Below are 22227 nucleotides of genomic sequence, written 5' to 3'. Positions count from 1 at the left end.
ACCGAAACTAAGTTTTGAAGAATTTCTTCTCCAATCAGATTTCTTCTGTCCAACTCTCTGTTGAGGCTTTTCCTGAGTCAGAGTAGCTATATAGAATGAAAACTTTACTTCTGTTAACTTAGCATAGGATCCTCCTGGCATAATAATTAATTTAAACAATACTTCAGCATTAATGCCAGCAAAATATGTATGTTGTTTATGCATGCCCCAGGGAAAATATGCCATCAAAGCAAATCTAAAATTGAGTAATGCCTTTGATTAAAACTGGCTTTAGTGTTACAGCAGAATTTCAGATGAAAAAGCAATGGGTATCACAGAACAGGGATATCTGACTTAGGGCAAATTGCATGAGTTGCTTCTGAGGATTACCACATCATCATCATATGATGTATTAAATGTCTTGATGCATCACAAGAAAATGTAGTCTTGGCATTTCCAAGTACCAGCAGGGTCAGGATCAAAGCTGATCTATATTTACACAGGGCTTCCCCTTTGGACTTATGTAAATCTGTGGAATGAGAATAGCAGACTTGGGTGATTATGACGCTAGAAGTGGGACAACCCCCACTGCAGGCCTAAAACAGAAATACAGGGATCAACCCAGATTAAGAAATGAAAGAAAAAAGAGTCAAAAGCTTTGATTGTAGCATTGCAAGCTGCCATTCTGATTTTTTTGACCATACCCTGCAGACCATCCTGATTCAGACCCATGGACTGGAGGAATGCTGTTTAATAAAAAGTCCTATATTTTTGATCCACCCACAAGACTGTTGAAAAGCAATCTTCACAAGGTATATCATTAAAAGTTTTAGATTTCAGCAAATTCTTGTCTCCCAAAAATTGAATAGAAGCAAAGTAGAAAGGATACACATTTGTTCATTTGAAATCTATATATATAAAAGTGAAAAACACTCACACATTAATCACGAAATCTTCAGAATCATAAAGCCTACAAACTTGAAATTTATCATGCTTGTTCCTCTTGCATTCTAGGTGCTCATTAAGAAAGGATTTTTCAAAATGACCATTGGGTAATGAGTATTTCTTATATTATTATTAACAAGCTCTGATGCTAAAGAGTTCAACTTCTCCTCCTCACCTGAAAAGAAATCTCATCCAAATGCAAAACAGAAGCAGAGGAGTTTCACTTTCACTTTTGCTTTCACAGCAGCAAGCAGCTTTATTACAAAACAGTTGAGCTATGCCTTCCTGTCTCCTTCTTGCTCACTCAAATTCTGTTTGAGTTTCCAAATACTACTCAACTTTTTCACAGATGAACCAGATGAATACCAATGGATCTGCAGAGACAGATTCCTCTACTCCTATATTCAGTGAAGGTTTGCCAAATTTTTTACTACCACACTGTGAGCGTGGCTTATGCAGCATGTCCTGCATTTTCTTTCAACATCTTTCAGTGCAAATTGGGTGCTCTGGGATGGAGCTCAATTTTTGCTTCCCCACTGCATTCCCCCTCCGTCCGTCCGGGCAGCAGCCCACCCCTGCCTATATTCCTCCTCAATTCAGATGAATATGTTCCCAAAAGTGGATGGGAGTAAAACAGCTGAATTTGATTTTAATATTAAACTTAATCAAAAATATAAAACAGTTGATCACTTCCTAAACTGGGTAAACATTCTCCAAGACTTTGATTGATTGCAGAAGATGGATTGAAAAGGACACCAGGTTCCATCTAGACAAAGCCAGTGCCATATAGTTGGTTAGGACAAGAATCACATTCAGTCTTACTGATCTGCTAGTTATTAAGAGTTCTTCCAATCAAACCAAAAAGCAACCTAATATAGGATCAGTGCAGAAGCCCTACAGAAGTTGTCAAAAAGCTCACAAGCAAAACCTGAAAACAATTGCTGGAATCGATTAACTCACCATGGTTATTTATCCTTGATAACTTTGTCCAAAATCTTTGTGAATCATCTAAGCCAGACAGTATAATTGGTTCAAAAAGAACCACGATTGTCCAGAGAAATGAAGTTTCCGAACACTTTGAAATGTGTTCGGAAACTTCAGATCATGCAGAATGCAGCTGCGAGAGCAATCATGGGCTTCCCTAGATATGCCCATGTTACACCAACACTCCGCAGTCTGCATTGGTTGCCGATCAGTTTCTGGTCACAATTCAAAGTGTTGGTTATGACCTATAAAGCCCTTCATGGCATCGGGCCAGAATATCTCCGGGACCGCCTTCTGCCGCACGAATCCCAGCGACCGATTAGGTCCCACAGAGTTGGCCTTCTCCGGGTCCCGTCAACTAAACAATGCTGTTTGGCAGGACCCAGGGGAAGAGCCTTCTCTGTGGCGGCCCCAACCCTCTGGAACCAGCTCCCCCCAGAGATTAGAACTGCCCCCACCCTCCTTGCCTTTCGTAAACTCCTTAAAACCAACCTTTGCCGTCAAGCATGGGGGAATTGAAACATCTCCCCCGGGCCTATACAGTTTATATATGGTATGCTTGTGTGTATGTTTGCTTTTAATAATTGGGCTTTTAGTGTTTATTTTAAATTATTAGATTTGTTATATATTGTTTATTATTGCTGTGAGCCGCCCCAAGTCTACGGAGAGGGGCGGCATACAAATCTAATAAATAAATAAATAAATAAATAGGTTTGGCTGAAACCAGAGTTGATAACATTTGCCTGCATGGAATTGCTATCAGTTTTAAAACTATGGATTTGTTAAACAAATGATTACCCGACACAAAGTGTGACTCCAGCCTAATATCAACTGTAAGAGATTATTGGATTGTTACAATCTATGGTAGAAGTCTAAAGACAGCCACATATTAAAAAAACCGTTTGGACTGAGTTATATCACACTTGTCAGACTGCTAATTCAACATTGATGCTAGATGCCCATCATCCAGTCAGGAGCTTCTTGGATGAGATGGAGCTTGGATGAGATGGAGCTGAAGGAGCTTCTTGGATGAGAAACGAAACAGCCGCAAAGGAAAACAAGAAAGTCCAGTTGCCTCTTGAAAAAGCAATCTTAGATCCTAGATAGAAGTTGATTGGAGATAGAACAAAATGGGACCTTTATTACTGGAGGCATCTGTAGAATCAAAGGTTTTTTTAAATCAAAATTATTAAAGCAGTGTGACTCTACCCCTTTCTTCTGTTTGTAACATCACAATGCACACAACAAGAGGACAGAAGTTGGATTGCAACCAGCGGTGGGCTATGAACCGGAACGCTAAATTATGCTTGCCACCATGGCTTGTAAGTTATTGCGGGGCCAGCGTGATTTCGCTGCTGCACCTATAGAAGCAGCAAAATTGCACACAGAGCCGCAGGTGCACCCATGTTTCGGTGAGGTTTTTTTGCTTCTGCGCATGACAAAATACGGGCGCACCTGTGTCTCCGTGTGCGATTTTGCTGCCTCCACAGGTGCAGTAGCAAAATCCCGCTGGCCCCGCAAGAACTTATGAGCCGCAGCAGTGAGTGCAATTTAGCTTGAAGCCCACCCCTGATTGCAACGTACGATATCGCTTTAACCTTCCCCATGGATGTTTCTGCTTGGTTTTTTTGCATTCATTGTATTTATTTTACTAAGGATATTGATGAATCTGCTAACGGCCACTAGATGGCCAAAATAATTCCAGGAACATCTGTGATCTGAATGGAAGATAGTCTTCTTTCTCACCTGGTGATTCTCTCCCAAGCAACTACATAACCTCATGAGACCCTCGTGAATATATTGAGTGGTTCATCTCTTAAGATTTTTATTGCATGAGATGAGAAGATCTTAACATAATCTTGCACTTGGGAAAAAGGAATCCTCAATCTGAGTATCGCATTGGCAGTTCTGTGTTAGCAAAAACTTCAGAAGCGAAGGATTTAGGGGTCGTGATTTCTGACAGTCTCAAAATGGGTGAGCAGTGTGGTCGGGCAGTAGGAAAAGCAAGTAGAATGCTTGGCTGCATAGCTAGAGGTATAACAAGCAGGAAGAGGGAGATTATGATCCCCTTATATAGAGCGCTGATGAGACCACATTTGGAGTACTGTGTTCAGTTCTGGAGACCTCACCTACAAAAAGATATTGACAAAATTGAACGGGTCCAAAGACGGGCTACTAGAATGGTGGAAGGTCTTAAGCATAAAACGTATCAGGAAAGACTTCATGAACTCAATCTGTATAGTCTGGAGGACAGAAGGAAAAGGAGGGACATGATCGAAACATTTAAATATGTTAAAGGATTAAATAAGGTTCAGGAGGAAAGTGTTTTTAATAGGAAAGTAAACACAAGAACAAGGGGACACAATCTGAAGTTAGTTGGGGGAAAGATCAAAAGCAACGTGAGAAAATATTATTTCACTGAAAGAGTAGTAGATCCTTGGAACAAACTTCCAGAAGACGTGGTTGGTAAATCCACAGTAACTGAATTTAAACATGCCTGGGATAAACATATATCCATTATAAGATGAAATACAAGAAATAGTATAAGGGCAGACTAGATGGACCATGAGGTCTTTTTCTGCCGTCAGTCTTCTATGTTTCTATGTTTCTCAACCCAGTATATTTTTTAAAAATGTGACCTGGTGTAAATTGACCTTTTGAACTGGAAATAGCGAGGCCTGAATTGAGGGGCTTCCTGCACCCAAACATTTTCCCCACTGCAGCTTTTTTTTTTTTAACGGCTGTGTCATTTTGCAAAGGAAACAACACCAGAATGATGATAAAACGCTTAGCTGCATTATAGTTAAATAACAACCAGGACATCTGCATCAGAAAATCTCCTAGTTTTAATAACAACAATAAAAAGATGCTCTAACATGGCTAATTCTTCAGTAATGTACAAGCTCCTAGATTGTATCTGTCCAAGCAGTGTTTTGGGATTACTGAATAGTTCCTATCAAAGGCATTAAAAAGAATCGCATCTTGGCACATTAATAGAATTTAATGATTGGGCAGAAAAATAGTAGGAAAAAGGATGTTAAAAATACAGCAGATGGATTTGATATTTTACTGACGGTGTGTGGAATTGCTGTTGCCAAATAGCTCTGAAGTTCTATCATGTACTAAAGACTTTCCACAGACAGTATCCAATGTGACATTGGCTATTTTTTTTTGTAATTGCGTAATAAGTTTCCTCTTTGTCAAAAAAATAAAACAAAATTTTGGTTTATTCAGATATATTTGCTGCTTTAACTTTTCTCAGCATGAGGGAGATTCCATTCTAGATACAAACTGGTAACGTGATTATAAACTGCTCGGATTCATGGGGCCTTTTCATATGTATGAAGCTTAAATAGTTTTTTTTCATCCTAAGAAGTTATTCCATGTCATTTTTTTCAACCGTCGGTTCTCATGCAATTTTAAAACCTGCTTCAAGTAAATTGTAAAACCTGTTTTACCAATGTTCTCTTCCAATTTCTTCTTTTACCTGAGAATGCTCAGACTTTCACAAGAGAAAACAGAATTAAAGGCAATTTGAAGCCTTGGATAAGAAAGCTATGACCCTGAGGGAGCACTAATTGCCTTTATTTTATTTCATTTATTTATTGTTTTTTTCTTTGTGGAACACTAATTGTCTTCGTTTACTTGCATTTATTTACTTTTCTTTCAAGTTCAAAGTGGTATATGTGGCCTTCACCTCTTTCAGCCTTGCAACAAACCTGTGAGGTAGGCTAAACATAAAGTTGTGATGTGGCCCATCAGCATTACTCCTGAATAGAACAGGGGTATCAAAGGACCAGCCCGCAGTGCATCTGAAAGCAAAAATAGGTTCCTGAGCTCCATTTTCAAATGTGATGGCTTCTTGCAACCCTCTGCCAGAGAAAATGGAGTCCTCCCCAGCTTCATTTTTCCTGGCAGAGGGTTGCAGGAAGCCATTGCAGTTGAAAACAGAGCTCAGGAGCCCATTTTTGCTGGCAGAGTTCTTGGGCCACCACAGATACCCCGACATGAATGATGTTGAGTCGTCCATGCTCATCTTGGCCACACCCATCCTGGCCCCCTAGTCACAGGTTCCATTGGGATCTATTGCAGGATTCAGAAAAAGAGTAGATAAATAGAATAGAATAGAATAGAATTTTTATTGGCCAAGTGTGATTGGACACACAAGGAATTTGTCTTGGTGCATATGCTCTCAACGTACATAAAATAAAATATACATTTGTCAGGAATCATGTGATACAACACTTAATGATTGTCATAGGGGTCAAATAAGCAATGAAGAAGCAATATTAATAAAAAACTTAGGATATACGCAACAAGTTACAGTCATACAGTCAACATGGGAGGAAATGGGTGATAGGAATAATGAGAAAAACTAGTAGAATAGAAGTGCAGATTTAGTAGAAAGTCTGACAGTTTTGAGGGAATTATTTGAAGAGTGTGGTACATCTTATCCCTGCTTCTGGCCCTATTTACAGTCTGTGGCTTTTTCTTCTATCTTAAAAAGAGTGAACAATTGGTGCTTTGCAATTTGCATGAGTGTTGTTCTGTAGGTCTAAAAACATTGAGATGGCAGTCATGATGCAACCTATTTTGAGAATAGTTAACTTTCACCTTTTATAGAAGATAAATTGTGTGTAAGAGAGCAATGTTTGTGTGCTAGTAGATAGATATTCTACTTACCGTATATTGTATACTTCTGTTATTTTGGATATTTATTTATTTATTTATTTATTAGATTTGTATTACATTGCAAAAATATAAAACATTTCCTCCTCCTCTTCCTCCCTCCTCCTCCCATTGTTATAATCAGAAGTGATAACTCAGATGCATTGAAGTTCAGTTTATTTGTTATTTGGTTCCATCAGGCTGATCAATGTATTATTTAAAACACTGAAGAGTTGTTGACCAAAGTTCTTCTAATGATTCTCAAAACATTTTACAATAGATTCAATTCAAATTGGTCAGATAAACTGTGGTATTTTAGCTTTGTTTTACAATCTCAGCAAAGGCATATAATTCTAATTGTGTTGTGTTTCTATTGGATGGAAGAGTAGGATTCAAGAGTTTGGACTTATTGTCGCACATTTAGAACAACGTCTGAAAGTGTTTACATAGGTGAGGAAAAGCATAGGGACAATTACTCCAGGTTCCACATAAGGAAGGCCGCCCATTAAAAATATACTTTGATATTTTAAATTGATCTCAAGAATCAATAGTTTTCATTTGAGGCAATTAAAATATAATCCTAAGAGTTGTTTCAGGATTTCTTCATGCATTCCTGTTTAATGAGCCATTAAACTTAAGATGATGATGTTCGTCCACCGTGTTCGAGGAGGACCTTGACATCTAATGGGTTGTGGGCTGTACACGATGTGTCCACAGGTGACTGGAAAGGCCTATATGGGTATGAAATGTTCTGCCACATGTTGTGCAGATATGTGTGGGCACCATTGTCACAGCATTTGCATTTGCAGTCCTGGCTTGGCGGTGTTATGCCGGGCTTCATGTTACAAGCCCCCAATTAAGTGCAAAGGAGAAATTCAAACACACACATTTGTAAAGTAAACAAAGTTGGTTTATGAAAAGGAAAATACTGTCCAAAATGCACTTTTAATCAGCCAAAGTGCTCTCCCACACACAACAAGCCTTGAATGCTGTGAAAAACATAAAACAAAAGCAAAGCAGATAAAAAGAAGTTGTGAAGACATCACAACCACCCCCCTTCAAGAGTCCTCACACTTAAACTTAACTGTGAATTGTTCCACAGAGTCCTTGTAAATCCTGAAGCCATTCACAAAAGTCTTTATAAATTTCTGAAGCAAAACCCTTATTTTGTATAATACTGCCGCAGTTGTTCCTTCCTTGACATCAACCTGCGTCTGCAAACATCTATGAATGCATCCTCATCTGAACCTAACGATGCTAATGATGATGGTTCACTAATGGGGTAATTAGCTAATAGGCTGCCTGTAATTGCCTCCTCTGTTGATCCTACTTCACTAGAATCTTCCCCAGTCACAGACAGTTCACTGTCGGAAGCTGTTGGCAGTAAAACCGGCCTCTGATAATGTCAAGGTTCTCCCACATCAGCCCCCACAGTCCTTGGAGCAGGAGTTGGCCCAGAGCCAACTACAACAGGCGGAATGCTCGCTTCTCTATGGTTTGAAATATTCTTCTGGCCTCCGATGTCTGGCAGCCTTGGTGGATCAGCATGTGCCATGTTGGTCGATCTTGCACCAGGGTTTTCCGGGAGGTGGTGTCGATATCGAGGGATTTGAAGAAGACTCTCAAAATGTTTTTGTAACACTTCCTTTGTCCCCCATGCAATTGCTTTCCTTTAGACAGCTCACCATAGAGGAGCTGTTTAGGGATGCGATGGTCTGGCATTCTAGCAACATGGCCTGCCCAGCATGTCTGGGCAGGCCATATTGCTAAACTTAAGGTACAAATAGAAATAAAAACAAATGTGAAGAAATCAATAAAGTTGACAATAGTTTCTCCCTGGGAATGGACTTAAATTAATATTCCACACCCAGCCCTCAGTATACACCATAAGCATCTGATGCAAATCTTTTCTGACAATAAACTTGGTTTATTGTCAATCAATCAAACCTGGTTGATGGTGATCTAAAAACACTAATTGGACCAAAACTTTCCTTTGGGGCAGAGGTAGGTTCCTCCTGGTTCAGAAAGGTTCTAAAGAACCAGTAGTAACTGGGCAGCCTGGGTCGCTAGAACTGGCAGCGACCCAGGCCTGCCATGCCCCCAAGCTAGTTCTTCCGGTGGTGCCATCGGCGGCACCATTGGTGGAACCATCTTGTTTTTAGCTTCTGCACATGTACAGAGGTTTTTTAAAAATACTGTGTAACATGCACGCGCCTCCATGGTGCATCCCTGAGTAAACCAGCAGCAAAGAAAATCGGAACCCACCCCTGCTTTGGGAAAATATAATATCCACCTACTATCTTTAGAAAATATCTAGTATAAAGTGATCAGATTTTAAGATTGGAAAAGAGGGACACCATTGAGCCAAGGGGGAAGGTGAGGGGGGGGGGGGCTAAAAAAAAGTTTTGCCAAAAAAATTAGCAAAAATATCTTTCTTTCTTTCTTTCTTTCTGTTTCTCTATTCCTTCCTCTTTTTCTCTTTCTCTCCTTCCTTCCTTCCTTTCTTTCTCTCTCCCTCTCTTTCTCTCTTTCTTTCTCTTTCTCTCCCTCTTTCTTTTTTTCCCTCTCTCTCCCTCCTTCCCTCCCTCTCTTTTTTCTCTCCCTTCTTTCCTCTTCTCTCTTCCCTCCCCCCCACAAACCCTTCCCCTTTCCCAGGGCTCAGCAGGCACTCCAGCCCAGGAGCAGCTTCACCTGGACAGAGAGGGCGGGGCTTCTACTCCTCCTTCGGGTTCAGAGGTTGATGGGTGGGACGTCTGAAGCACAGGAGCCGCCTGGCTTCCCTGCCCCGATGATGCCCGGGTGGAGGCGAAGGCAGGAGACGAGGTGGGGCAGGGGAAACTGGTGAGCAAAGACCCTGCACAGCTGGCTGGAAGTAAGCACAAAGACCTCTGGACAAACTGTGTTGGGGCAGGGAGGGCAAGGCAGCAGCGGAGAGTTCGGAATCCCCTCCTTCCAGCCTCTTCCCAAGGGAGCTGGTTGGGAGGGGGAAAAAACGGGATATTTTTCAAAAGGCATGGGACACGGGACAAATAATGAAAAAGTGTGACTGTCCCGCTGAAAGCGGGACGTCTGGTCACACTAATCTAGTATCCTATGAACCATTGTATTGGGATCATAGTGGCAAGGCATCATTGCATTCCTTGCCTTTCCTCATCATTTGATAATCTCTGTCTCTGTTATTTAAATAAGTCAGTGCAATCCATTAGTGAAAGTATTCTGTGTGAACACAGAACAATTCTATGTCCAGGGTCAGAATTATAGGAAAATATTTTAGCAGAATGTGTTATTACTAAATAAAATCACTGCTGGTTCATCTCCCCCTTTCCACTCTGAAGTCATGTGAGCTGTAAAGTGTTGATTTGATGCTTTGGGGCCATTTTATGTTTAGAAACAACTTCTGGCATATGGGGAAGAGTGACAAATCCCAGCTGAGTATTTCAACCAGATGGGGACATGCAAGTGGAACAGCTCTTCAAAACTATGACATTTACAAACACGATACATTTGGGAGTTGGATACTCTCCCCACCCACCCCCAGCTTCTGAGCATTGTTAACAGATTAGTGCCATATATTTTATGCTTGTGCCTACAAGTACAAGTGCTGGAATTTTTAATCATATTTTATAGATCAAAACCACACATGGCAAGCTCTTTCAATGAGCTTGATAATTCAGTGGTTTGGTTTCTGTTCTATATGCAAGTCTTTAAAAGATCTTGTGCAAAACAGAGGACATCCCTGGAAGTTTATCCTCTACCAGGATTGTGAAGTGACACAAGCGTGTCAATAAACTTCAAGTTGTGGTTTTATAGAACAAAAAATATGTAGAATTTATTGAACTCTATTCGTATAGAAAAGGACTGTCAAAAACATCATTTTGTTGGAGATGTAATTCAAATAATGCATTACATAGTGCGGTGATGGCGAACCTATGGCACGGAGCCATTTCTGAGGGCACGTGAGGCGTTGCCCTATGTCTGCTCCAACACACATGTGCATGCTGGCTAGCTGAATTTTGGCATTCCAGAAGGCAGGTGGGGAGGCCCTTTTAACCCTCCCAGATTTCATGAAAGCCACTGGACCCAGTCAATAGTGAAAAACAGGCCTACTGGAAGTCTCCCCAGGCTTCAGGAGTTTTTCCTCAAATCTGGGTAAGGGGAAAAACGGCCCAATGAACCTACTGGAATTTTGTTTCTGAACTTCCGGTAAGCCCATTGGGCTCTTTTTTGCCCTCCCCAGGCTTCAGGACACAGGGTGGCAGCATTTGGGGGTTGTACGCACATGCATAGGGAGGAGGGCATTACATTATAGGTGTGGGCACGTGCCTTTATAACAGTTCTTTTAGTGGCCGTTACAACATCAATGAAAAAAGGGACTTATGACCATTATTCACACTTATGAACATTACAGCATCTTCATGGTCACACAATCAAAATTCAGATGCTTGGCAACGGATTCATATTTCTGACAGTTGCAGTATCCAAGGGTCATGTTACCCTCTTTTGTGACCTTCTGACAAACAAAATCAATGGGGAAACCACTTTTACAACTGTGTTGCAAATTTAGGAAGCTCAAACTGCCCAAGGAACTGCTGATACAGTTCTACAGAGGAATCATTGAGACTGTCATCTGCACCTCTATAACTGTCTGGCTTGGTGCTGCAACCCAACAGGACTGACACACACTTCAGAGGACAATCAGAACTGCAGAAAAAGCAATTGCTGCCAACCTGCCTTCCATTGAGGACCTATATACCGCATGAGTCAAAAAGAGGGCGGGGAAAATATTTACTGACCCCTCACATCCTGGACACAAACTGTTTCAACTCCTACCCTCAAAACGTCGCTACAGAGCACTGCACACCAAGACAACTAGACACAAGAACAGTTTTTCCCCCGAACGCCATCACTCTACTAAACAAATAATTCCCTCAACACTATCAGACTTTCTACTAAATCTGTACTTCTATTCTACTAGTTTTTCTCATCATTCCTATCACCCATTTCCTCCCATGTTGACTGTATGACTGTAACTTGTTGCTTGTATCCTAAGATTTTTATTAATATTGCTTCTTCATTGCTTATTTGACCCCTATGACAATCATTAAGTGTCGTACCACATGATTCTTGACAAATGTATATTTTATTTTATGTACGCTGAGAGCATATGCACCAAGACAAATTATTATTATTATTATTATTATTATTATTATTATTATTATTATTATTATTTACTTACTTACTTACTTACTTACTTACTTACTTACTTACTTACTTACTTACTTACTTATTTATTTATTTATTAGGTTTGTATGCCGCCCCTCTCGGTAGACTTGTGTGTCCAATCACACTTGGCCAATAAAATTCTATTCTATTCTTCTTCTTACCAGCTGCAGTGATATACTTAACAACTGCGGTAAGAAAAATCATAAAATGGAGTAAAACTCGCTTAACAAATGTTTCACTTAGCAACATGAATTTTGGGCTCAATTGTTGTTGTCAGTTGAGGACTACCTGTACTATAGCTGAAAGACTGATATTGCAGCATTGGAAAGAGGAATATCTGGCTCCATTTATTCAATTGATTGAAGACCTGGTTGCAGTACCAATTTATAAGTGGATTACATAGAGATGGAGACTTTGGGTCAGGGGTGACATGCTCCCAGTTTGCTCATGCCTGTTGATCTTTGGAGAGCCAGTCGCAAAGGGAGCGTGAGGCTCCGCCCACCTGCCTGGAAGCAGCCATTTGGGTCCTTTTACCCTCTGAGCATGCGCAAAACATTCTGTGCATGCACAGAGGATAAAAGAACCCAAAATGTGGTGTCCGGGCAGGAGGGCAAAGCTTCGTGCTCCTTTCATGATGACTGATAGGCACGAACGAACGAACTCCTGCTTTGGGTAGACATTTCGACAAGTATAATGAAATATAGATTCATTTATACAGAAAGCAGCAGATTAAAAACATTAGAAATATATACATACTTGAATAATATTTGCATTAATATATAAGTAAGTACATAATTGTAACTTCTTACAGTTACAATGACATATCACCCTATGTTTTTCCTCCTGGTATTTCTTTCACTTTCTTGTTAAAAGCACTTTTTATGTCTTCTTTTTCTTTTCTCTTCTTTTTTGACACTGTATTGCCATCTCCATCATTATCTTTTTCCTTGTTATTAATTTAAAGCAATAAAGATAAATTAAAAATGTAAAGTGGCAGAATCATACAGCAGAAAATGTGATGGGTGAGGTCAGAGAGAGGATGATTAAAAAAAAGGCAACAACAAAATATATTAGCAAATTGATATTGAGGATCAGAGGATCAGATTAACATTTCAGAAGAGAAAAGGGCAGGAAGAAATGAAAGCAGCTAACGGCAGCTCTACCTCCATCTCACAAAACGCCCAACATATTTGGGTGGAAAGATAATGGAAAGGGATATTTCCATTTTCTGTGACCACAAAGTGACAGTATAACATGTGAAGGACACCAATTTTCATGTCATTTATACAATGGTTTGGAAGGCTTCTGTCTTGAACAACAGTTTACTACCAGCAATCTTATTTGGAAAAATATTTAGGAATACATATTAGATTATAGGATTAATTTCCCATTTTTTTTAATTTTTAAACAAATTAATTAATAGTATAATTAATGTTTACTAATTGACATGAGATGAGATGAATATTTGTGTAACATGAATTATATCAGACATCTAATTTATGGTGTTTTCCCCCCTCTTCCTTCTACCTTTCTCTTCTTATTAAAAATACATTTATTTATTCATTTATTTATTTATTATTTATTATTTTTTATTTATTTATTTATTTTATTTATATCTATATACACATAGTAAAATACATGATGATGGTTATAGAGGAGATACTCATAGTAAAATATATCTAAGAAATAATAGAAAAGAAGGTATAGTAATAGAACATATCAATTAAAGAATAGAAGAAGAGGTATAGGAATAGAAGAAAGGTATAGGAGATATAGGAGAGCAATAGGACAGGGGACGGAAGGCACTCTAGTGCACTTGTACTCGCCCCTTACTGACCTTTTAGGAATCTGGATAGGTCAACCATAGATAATCTAAGGGTACATCTCAGATCATCCCATTGCTCTGCAAAACATGAAATCTGGATATGTAGTATTTTGATCACAAGTAATCTTTGCTGCAATTCCATCTTCTGACAACAGTTAACACAGCAGGTTGAGTCCCTTTGCACTTAGTAATCCACACAAAAATCAGCCTTGATAATAATGTGTGATCAGACACTCCAACACTCCGCAGTCTGCATTGGCTGCCGATCAGTTTCCGGTCACAATTCAAAGTGTTGGTTATGACCTATAAAGCCCTTCATGGCACCGGACCAGAATATCTTCGGGACCGCCTCCTGCCGCACGAATCCCAGCGACCGGTTAGGTCCCACAGAGTTGGCCTTCTCCGGGTCCCGTCGACTAAACAATGTCGTCTGGCGGGACCCAGGGGAAGAGCCTTCTCTGTGGGGGCCCCGACCCTCTGGAACCAGCTCCCCCCTGAGATTAGGATTGCCCCCACCCTCCCTGCCTTTCGTAAACTCCTTAAGACCCACCTTTGCCGTCAGGCATGGGGGAACTAAAACATCTCCCCCTTGCCCATGTTGTTTTGTTGATTGATTGACTGTGTGCCTGTTTTTTATATATACTGTTTTTTTATGAGATTATTAATTTCAATTGGAATCTGGATGGGTGGGCATTGGATTTGGTATTGTGTACTGTACTGTTTTTTATTATTGTTGTGAGCCGCCCCGAGTTTGCGGAGAGGGGCGGCATATAAATCCAATAAACCTATAACCTATAACCTAGATGTGTGGGAGGTCTCACTAATACTATGTGATGGTAATATGGAAAATCAATTATTGTGTGGATTTTTTCTTTAGATGAAATGTTTAAACATTTTGGCTTCTGAGGAAGGAATATTTGCAACTTTTAGGCCCAATGTGAGTTAAAGGACAAGGCTTTGTAAGTGAACTGGAGATGGACAACAGAGTGCTTATGGGCATCTCCTCAATGCTTTTCAAGTTGTCTGATGAATCCTGAGTAGTGATGGGCGAACCTAACCCGCACAATTCGGGTCTGTACCGAATTTTGTGATGTTCAGTATGCCGAACACGAACCCGAAATTTTTTCAAACTTCGGGCAAAGTTCGGGGTCATGTTCGGCATTTGGAGTTTTGACGTCATTGGCAGGTTGCTAAGGACGCCAAGGTGATCACTTTCTGGATTTCCATGGAATCCAGGAAGTGATCGCCTTGGCGTCCTTAGCAACCTGCTGGTGACGTCAAAGCTCCGCCCTGGAATCTCTTCGTGGGAAGGATTCCCCATTCGGGTTCGAGTTTGGGTTCAGTTCGGGTTCGGCCGAATTTTGCGTGAAGTTCGTCCGAACTTGCCCAACGTGAACACCTTTGGGTTTGCCCATCACTAATCTTGAGTTTCATATTACTTGCTTTTCTGTTTGTTTGGACAGCCACTTTCTTTCGTTTATAACAAGCTGCCTCATTAATTTCCTGATTGACTTTGGAGCCATGCAATGGCTATAAAGAAACATTCTTAGGGTTAGCATTTGGCTGGAAGATAATAAATCAACGGCTATTTTTATTCGGGTATGTTCATGGAATGGTGAAAAACGTGCATTTTATTCTTTGCATCAGGAAACCAAATGTCTTGTACAGTCCTTCAGTCCATGGCATTCTGATGTTCAAGAAAATCCGTGAAAGCATAAAATTCCAAATCAAACCATATCTTCTTGGAAGAAACATATATTAAGAACAGTATGCTATGTCATGATGTCCAAGAAAAGCAGTGGCAGCTTAAAACTGCAATTCACTCCATATCTTCTTGGAAGAAACATGTACAGTGGTACCCAGTAATGGGAAGCCAAACTTTTTACTGCCACACTGTGAGTGTGGCTCATTTTTTGGGTGTGGCTTAATGCTCATGTGACTGGATAGGAGTGGCTTGCAGGCCATATGATCAGGTGGGAGTGGCTTGAACAATCATCATCTTTCAAGTGAACTGTTAAATACTAATTAGTACTATCACCAGAATCATCTCCCAGCCCTTGCTCCTCATGGCTTTGTCACTTTGATTAATGCATAGTCATTTATTAACTTATTTAACTAGCTGAGGTGCTTCATGACAAACCAGATTAAATTATTCTCATAACAGTCTTGTTACTAGGGAGGGGGGGGAAGGAGAAGAATTTTAAATTTAATAAAAATTAAATCTTACAGCCTTACCAGTGTTACTCACTGGGGTGACAATTTGCCTTGCATTTCCCACGCTCTCATTCATGGGTCACCCCCTGCCTCAGGTTGGGTAGCTAGGCGAACAGGTGCTGCCAGAAGCATAAATGCTGCCAGCGCCGCTTCCACCCATGCTTTCTGCTTGCATCTCAGGCAGGAGGTGACCACATGAGGCTGAAGAGGAGCCGGGCAGGAGAGAGGTCAGGAAGGAGGAAAGAGGAAGAAAGCAAGGAGCGCAGATGCAGCAGCAGCAGCAGCAGCAGGGGGGAAAAAAGGAGAGCCGAGCCGAGACCAGTAATCCAGGAAGTGACAGCTGCCGATCAGCTGGAGCTGCGCACGTATATTCATTTCCACTGGTGGAACTGTGTTCCACCCTGTCCTGCCTGCTGCTCACCCCTGGTGGTACCTCTACTTACGAACTTAATTCATTCCGTAACCAGGTTCTTAAGTAGAAAAATTTGTAAGAAGAAGCAATCTTTTCCATAGGAATCAATGTAAAAGCAAATAATGCGTGCGATTGGGAAAATCACAGGGAGGGTGGAGGCCCTGTTTCCTCCCCGGAGATTCCTAGAGAAGCCCCATGGAGGCTTCTCCCCACCTTTTCTGGCCCTGTTTCCTCCCAGGAGATTCCTAGAGAGGCCCCACAGAGGCTTCTCCCTGCCTTTTCCGGATACAGTTTTGGAGGCTCAGGTTTGTAAGTGGAAAATGGTTCTTGAGAAGAGGCAAAAAAATCTTGAACACTCGGTTCTTATCTAGAAAAGTTCATAAGTAGAGGCATTCTTAGGTAGAGGCACAACTGTATTGTGAACAGTATGCCAAACTGATGTATTAATGAATAAATGGTACATTGCGGTTAAGGACCAGCCTAAAGGTAGATCATTTTTCTGAGCAATCATGAACCTCTGAGAGAACCATCACATAGTTAACTAAGAATCTCCATAGTCATGTAAAAGATTGACTTATTAGGATTCTAAAAGAAATTATTTTGTCTTAGTTTTCTAAGTATTGTGGCTTTTCATATTTTATTTATTTATTTGTCAAAATCTGTGCAAAATAATAGGTATGGTATAAACATAAACAAAAGCAAGTAGGTATAGGTAAATTTGGACAATAGGAGAGTAGGACAAGGATGTTAGGCAATAGCAATAGTATTTAGACTACATACTGCTTAATAGTGCTTTTTTCAGCCCTCTCTAAGTTCTTTACAGAATCAGCATATTTCCCCCAACAACCTTGGTCCTCATTTTACCCACCTCAGAAGAATGGAAGGTTGAGTCAACCTTGAGCTGGTGGTGAGATTTGAACTACTGAACTACAGCTACAAGTTAGTTGAAGTAGCTTCAGCAGTTAGCTGAAGTAGGCATGATGATGCGCTTATGCATACCCCTTACAGACATCTTAGGAATAGGTCCAATGTAGACAGTCTATAGTTAAAATTTTTGGAGTTTGGGGAAGAAACCACAGAGTCAGGTAGTATATTCCATGCATTGATCAATCTGTTGATAAAGTCGTATTTTCTGCAGTCGAGTTTTGAGCCATTTACATTGAGTTTGAATTTATTTTGTGTATGTGTGTTGTTGTGGTTGAAGCTGAAGTATTCATTGATCAGTAGGACATAAAGTCGTATTTTCTGCAGTTGAGTTTTGAGCCATTTAGATGATAGATGATTTTATGAACTACATTTAGATTGGATTGAAGGTAAAATAACTCTAGGTTTTCTAAGCCCAAAATTTCAAGTCTAGTGGAATAAGGCATTCTGTTGCGAGCAGAGGAATGGAGAATTCTTCTTGTGAAATATTTCTGGATTCTGTCAATTGTATTAATGTCTGATATGCAGTGCGGTTTCCAGATGGTTAACAATTCTTAGTGCCTTTTTGGCAATGTTCTTAGGTTATTAGATATGAGTATTCCAAGTTCCTTAACAGAGTGGGAGTCATTCTACAAGATTGTGTCCTCCAACTTTGTATTTTGTGTTCTGATTCTTTTTGCCAATGAGTAAGACAGAGCTTTTATTGGTTGATATTTGAAATTGCCAGTTGTTTGACCATTCTGCTACATGATCAAGGTCTTTTTGAAGGATAGCAGCATTGTTGGTGATGTTAAATAGTTTAACATATCAGCAAAGAGAACACAGTTGCTTATAATATGATCACAAAGATTATTTATGTAGAGTATGAAGACTGTTGATCCTAGAACACTGCCTTAAGGGACACCATTGTTGACAGGAGTAGGATTTGATATGGCACTTCCCATATTGAAATAGTCTTCAGCAGTATTACAGTCAGAAAATAATGCTTGCCAATCAAGAGATGAGAAGTCAGATCATAATTGGCTTTTAAAAAATTGTAATTGGTTATACTTTTATTGTGGTCATTTTTGCAAGGAAGTATATTGAGACAAAAGTCAATGCTATGGTCACTTCTGGAAAAGGGCTCTATTGTTTGTAGTCCATAAATTGAATGTAAACTGTTGCAGAAGATGAGATCGAGACAATTGCTAAGTCTAGTATTGCTTGTTACTAGCTGTTTGAGCCCTAGATTAGTAACAGCATTGTAAAGGGTTGAGTATATGGGTTCAGTTGAACGTTCATTTAGGGTCCAGTTAAGTTGTTGTGAAGATGGCACTTTTGGCTGTCTTCCTGCAATTATCTATAAACATAAGTGAATATTTCAGATGCCATTCTCTTCCACATGTAAAGTTGAAACTACAGAGAGCAACCAACAAAGAAACAGACAAATGGAATAAAAACCCAAGGAGAACATTTCTTCTGAAATGACCTTAAAATGCTCTCCTTGTGTTGCTCCCAGATTTTATGGATGGCCATGTCCCTGTTTAAGATCTAATGTGTTTGGAGAGCAATAAAAAGCTCTTTGTTATCGGGGAGAATCCCTTTTATATGCAGCGAATTGGATCAATTTGACCCTGATTGTCTCTCTTCTCTTTTTGTCTGACTATTTCAAACGCCAGGCTCTTGGCATTAACTTAAGGAAGATGCTGATTGAACCATAGGCCTGACACTTGTCAGTAGTGGATAATGCTGGTTTCAATCTGTCATGTTCGCACATAAATGAGCAGTGACAGAGATAGACTGTTGAATAGAAAAAAGCAGTTTTATTGTGGCTAACCTTTCCATGTATAAATGCAGCCAGTAACAAGGCCTGAAAATAGCTTGTATTGCTGAGAGAGAGCATTCTGAAACATATAACAGAATGATGTATTATCTCTTTGGCTATCAGAAATTGCCCTGTTAACAATGGGCACCTTCCTGAGTATAAAGATAAAATGGACCTTCATTAGAAAAAATGACAGTGTGAACTGCCAATACAATATTTAGTAGGTAGCCAATGTCACTCTGCTACCTGGGAGGAAAACATTGCCCTGTCTGGAAGTTAAACAGCCTAGGTCAGTGATTTTCAACCTTTTTTGAGCCGCGGCACATTTTTTACATTTACGAAACCCTGGGGCACATTGAGCTGGGGGGGGGGGGGGCTAAAAAAAGTTTGGACAAAAAAATTCTCTCTCTCTTCCTCCCCTTCGCTCTATTTCTTTCTCCCTCCCTCTTTCTCTCCCTTCCTTCCTCTTTCTTTCTCTCTCCATCCCTCTTTCTTTCTCTTCCTCCCTCACTCTCTTTTTTGCTCTTTCTCTCTCCCTCCCTACCTCCCTCTATGTCTTTCTCTCCCTCCTTCCCTCCCTCTTTCTCTCTCTCTCTCTCTTTCTCTTTCTTTTGTTCTCTTTCTCTCTTGCCTTCTTTCTCTCTCTCTTGTTCTCTTTCTCTCTCTTTCGCTCTTTCTCTTTTTTTCTCTCACTCTTGCTTTCTTTCTCTCTTTCCCTCTCTCTTGCTTTCTTTCTCTCTGAGCTTCGCGGCACACCTGACCATGTCTCGCGGCACACTAGTGTGCCGCGGCACAATGGTTGAAAAACACTGGCCTAGGTTGTTTTTGACAAATTAGTGTTTTAAAGAGGGAAACAATAATATCAACTGTTTATTCCAAATTATACCTTTTAAACATTTTATCAACCTCATCAGATAGCTTAAGAAATATCCCTCTGCCTTCTAGTCAGTCCGCTCAAAGTTCAGTTAGAATAATGAGCCCTAAAAATAGAAGAATAGAAGAATGGAAAGTTGTTATGATCTCTGCACACTTTTATGATGTGCTGAATCCCATTATGCACAATAGATTAATTAAAATGAGATGTTTCTTTAAAAATTTAACTCTGCCACGGTTTTAGAGCAATTTGCATAAATATGTGTGTGTGTGTACACACACACACATAGAGTTTCTAATTAAATACTAATTAGTACTATCACCAGAATCCTCTCCCAGCCCTTGCTCCTCATGGCTTTGTCACTTTGATTAATGCATAGTCATTTATTAACTTATTTAACTAGCTGAGGTGCTTCGTGACAAACCAGATTAAATTATTCTCGTAACAGTCTTGTTACTAGGGAGGGGGGGGAAAAGGAGAAGAATTTTAAACTTAATAAAAATTACCCTCAATAATCTTACAGCTTTTCCACAGCACCCTTAAAAGATGGAAATTGGCTCCTTGTTTGATTTATAATGTATGGGGTTGTATAAAGCATCCATTAATAAAATTTATGTGTTCATTTAAGCAGCAGCTTTACAATAGTACTGTAGCCCTGAGTGCTTATTATTTAACTTTTGCTATAGTTATGAAAATAATTAATGTTCGGACTAGACAGGGACTAAAATACCCACTAGAAAGAGATAATTAGAGGCATAAATAATGTAGACCTAGCATGTTGGTTTTAAAAATATATATTAATTGTCTTTGCTTCCCTGTTAAACTTTATCAAGGAGGAATAGTTTATGTAGGCTGTTAGCTTTAAGAGAAATAATGTTCCAGCTAATTTGAAGGTGGGGGTAGTTCAGTATGAAATAATGGGAGGTTTGTGAGTCTAAAGAGCAAAAGAATTAAAGCTAAATGTTGTTTGTGATAAATATCGACAAGTCCACCCCATACAAACAATGGCAAGGGAGTTATAAAGACAAAGCTATGTAAAAAATCCCTCCTCCCCATCGGTTTTTAAAATGAGTTCATGGTGCAAAGCAGAATAACAAATGTAATGCTCTTTGGTACATTCCAGTTTAATATTAGTTCCCAAGAAAATCACCAAGGCACGTCGATGTGATATCATCAAAGCAAATAATAAATTAATTACATATCAAGAGAGAGATCCAGTGTGATTTTTTTTTGTCCCAACTTCAAAACACTGAACAAATGATGATGCACTAAGATAAATTTCAATATTTAATATTGAGTATTTATCACAGCAAAGTGACCAAAATAAATCTATATATAGAACTTCTGTCTTCCAAAGGATAAACTGTGGTACTATATGGTCTATCATATTTATTTTGGATTCAACAACAGGACAAAGAATTATTCAAGCAGAGAGTCTTAGATATCAGTATTCAATGATATCCATTATACTTTATGATTCCTAAATTCCTAAAATGGTCAGCCAAGAACAAAAGAACATTGACAAAAGAAAAAATACTTACCTATGGCTATGGGCCTGTCCACAGCGCCAGGAATGGTCTTTACCAGGGTAAGCTTTGAACTGTTAGGCTCCATGGTGGACGCAGGTGATTCTAGAAAATAATATCCATTTTGGAATGAGCGGCATATAAATGCAATAAACAAACAAACAAATAATATATCAGGCATGGTAGTTCATATATACTACCAGCTATACCGTAGAAGACATCATATGTTATTTGATTGTCATTTATACAGTACATTTTGTGAGGATCCAGTATCTAGTTCCATTACTAATTAGAACAGCTCCCTATGGCCTTCATCTTAGATTGTCTTATTTCCTTCAGGAGGTAAAGGTACGTCTTGTTAGCCATTGTCAAGTTTGTAGTATGCCTGCCCAAGTGAGAGATAATTTTCTAGGATAGATCATTTACAAAGGATGTGAACTTAATTAAACATATTTTAACATGGTGAAACACTTGTACCTATTCTGTCTTAACTGTTGTTGATGTGGCATTGTGGTTTTGTTTTTTTAATTTTGAGATGGTCTTTTGACAAATCAATAAAAATCTACTACTTCTACCAGAAGATGAACATATTGATTTGCTCATGTATCAAGGTCAAGACTGGATACATTTGTAGATAATGAATACGCAGGATTTCACTTTGTTTTTATTACCAAACAGTCACTGGTGCAAAGGGCATAATCAGATAGCACCACTGGAGTTGTGATCCAATGGAGTGTGCATTGGAGTGGTTTCTTGAACAATCAGAAAACTATGCCAACATGGAATGTGCTGCCTCACTGCTAAGCCCTTAGTTATAGTAATAAGTGTGTATCAAGTCCTGATATTACT

At 39.6% G+C, this 22227-nt stretch overlaps 1 long non-coding RNA gene across 2 annotated transcripts; it reads right to left on the bottom strand.

Annotated features, from left to right (window-relative positions):
• Window positions 1-18223: 18223 nt before the first annotated feature.
• On the bottom strand, window positions 18224-21705 carry LOC139159016 (uncharacterized). Of its 2 annotated transcripts, XR_011557792.1 has the most exons (4): window positions 21632-21705; window positions 21394-21483; window positions 19865-19958; window positions 18224-18513 (listed from the first exon to the last, which is right to left on the bottom strand). It is a non-coding gene; the product is annotated as an uncharacterized lncRNA (long non-coding RNA). The 2 variants fall into 2 exon arrangements; XR_011557793.1 differs by lacking the exon at window positions 19865-19958.
• Window positions 21706-22227: the final 522 nt, after the last annotated feature.

The sequence above is a fragment of the Erythrolamprus reginae genome, chromosome 2, assembly GCF_031021105.1.
Source record: "Erythrolamprus reginae isolate rEryReg1 chromosome 2, rEryReg1.hap1, whole genome shotgun sequence".
NCBI lineage: Eukaryota > Metazoa > Chordata > Lepidosauria > Squamata > Dipsadidae > Erythrolamprus > Erythrolamprus reginae.
The sequence above is the reverse complement of the archived record's forward strand: the minus strand, read 5'-3'. Positions and strand labels throughout refer to the sequence as shown.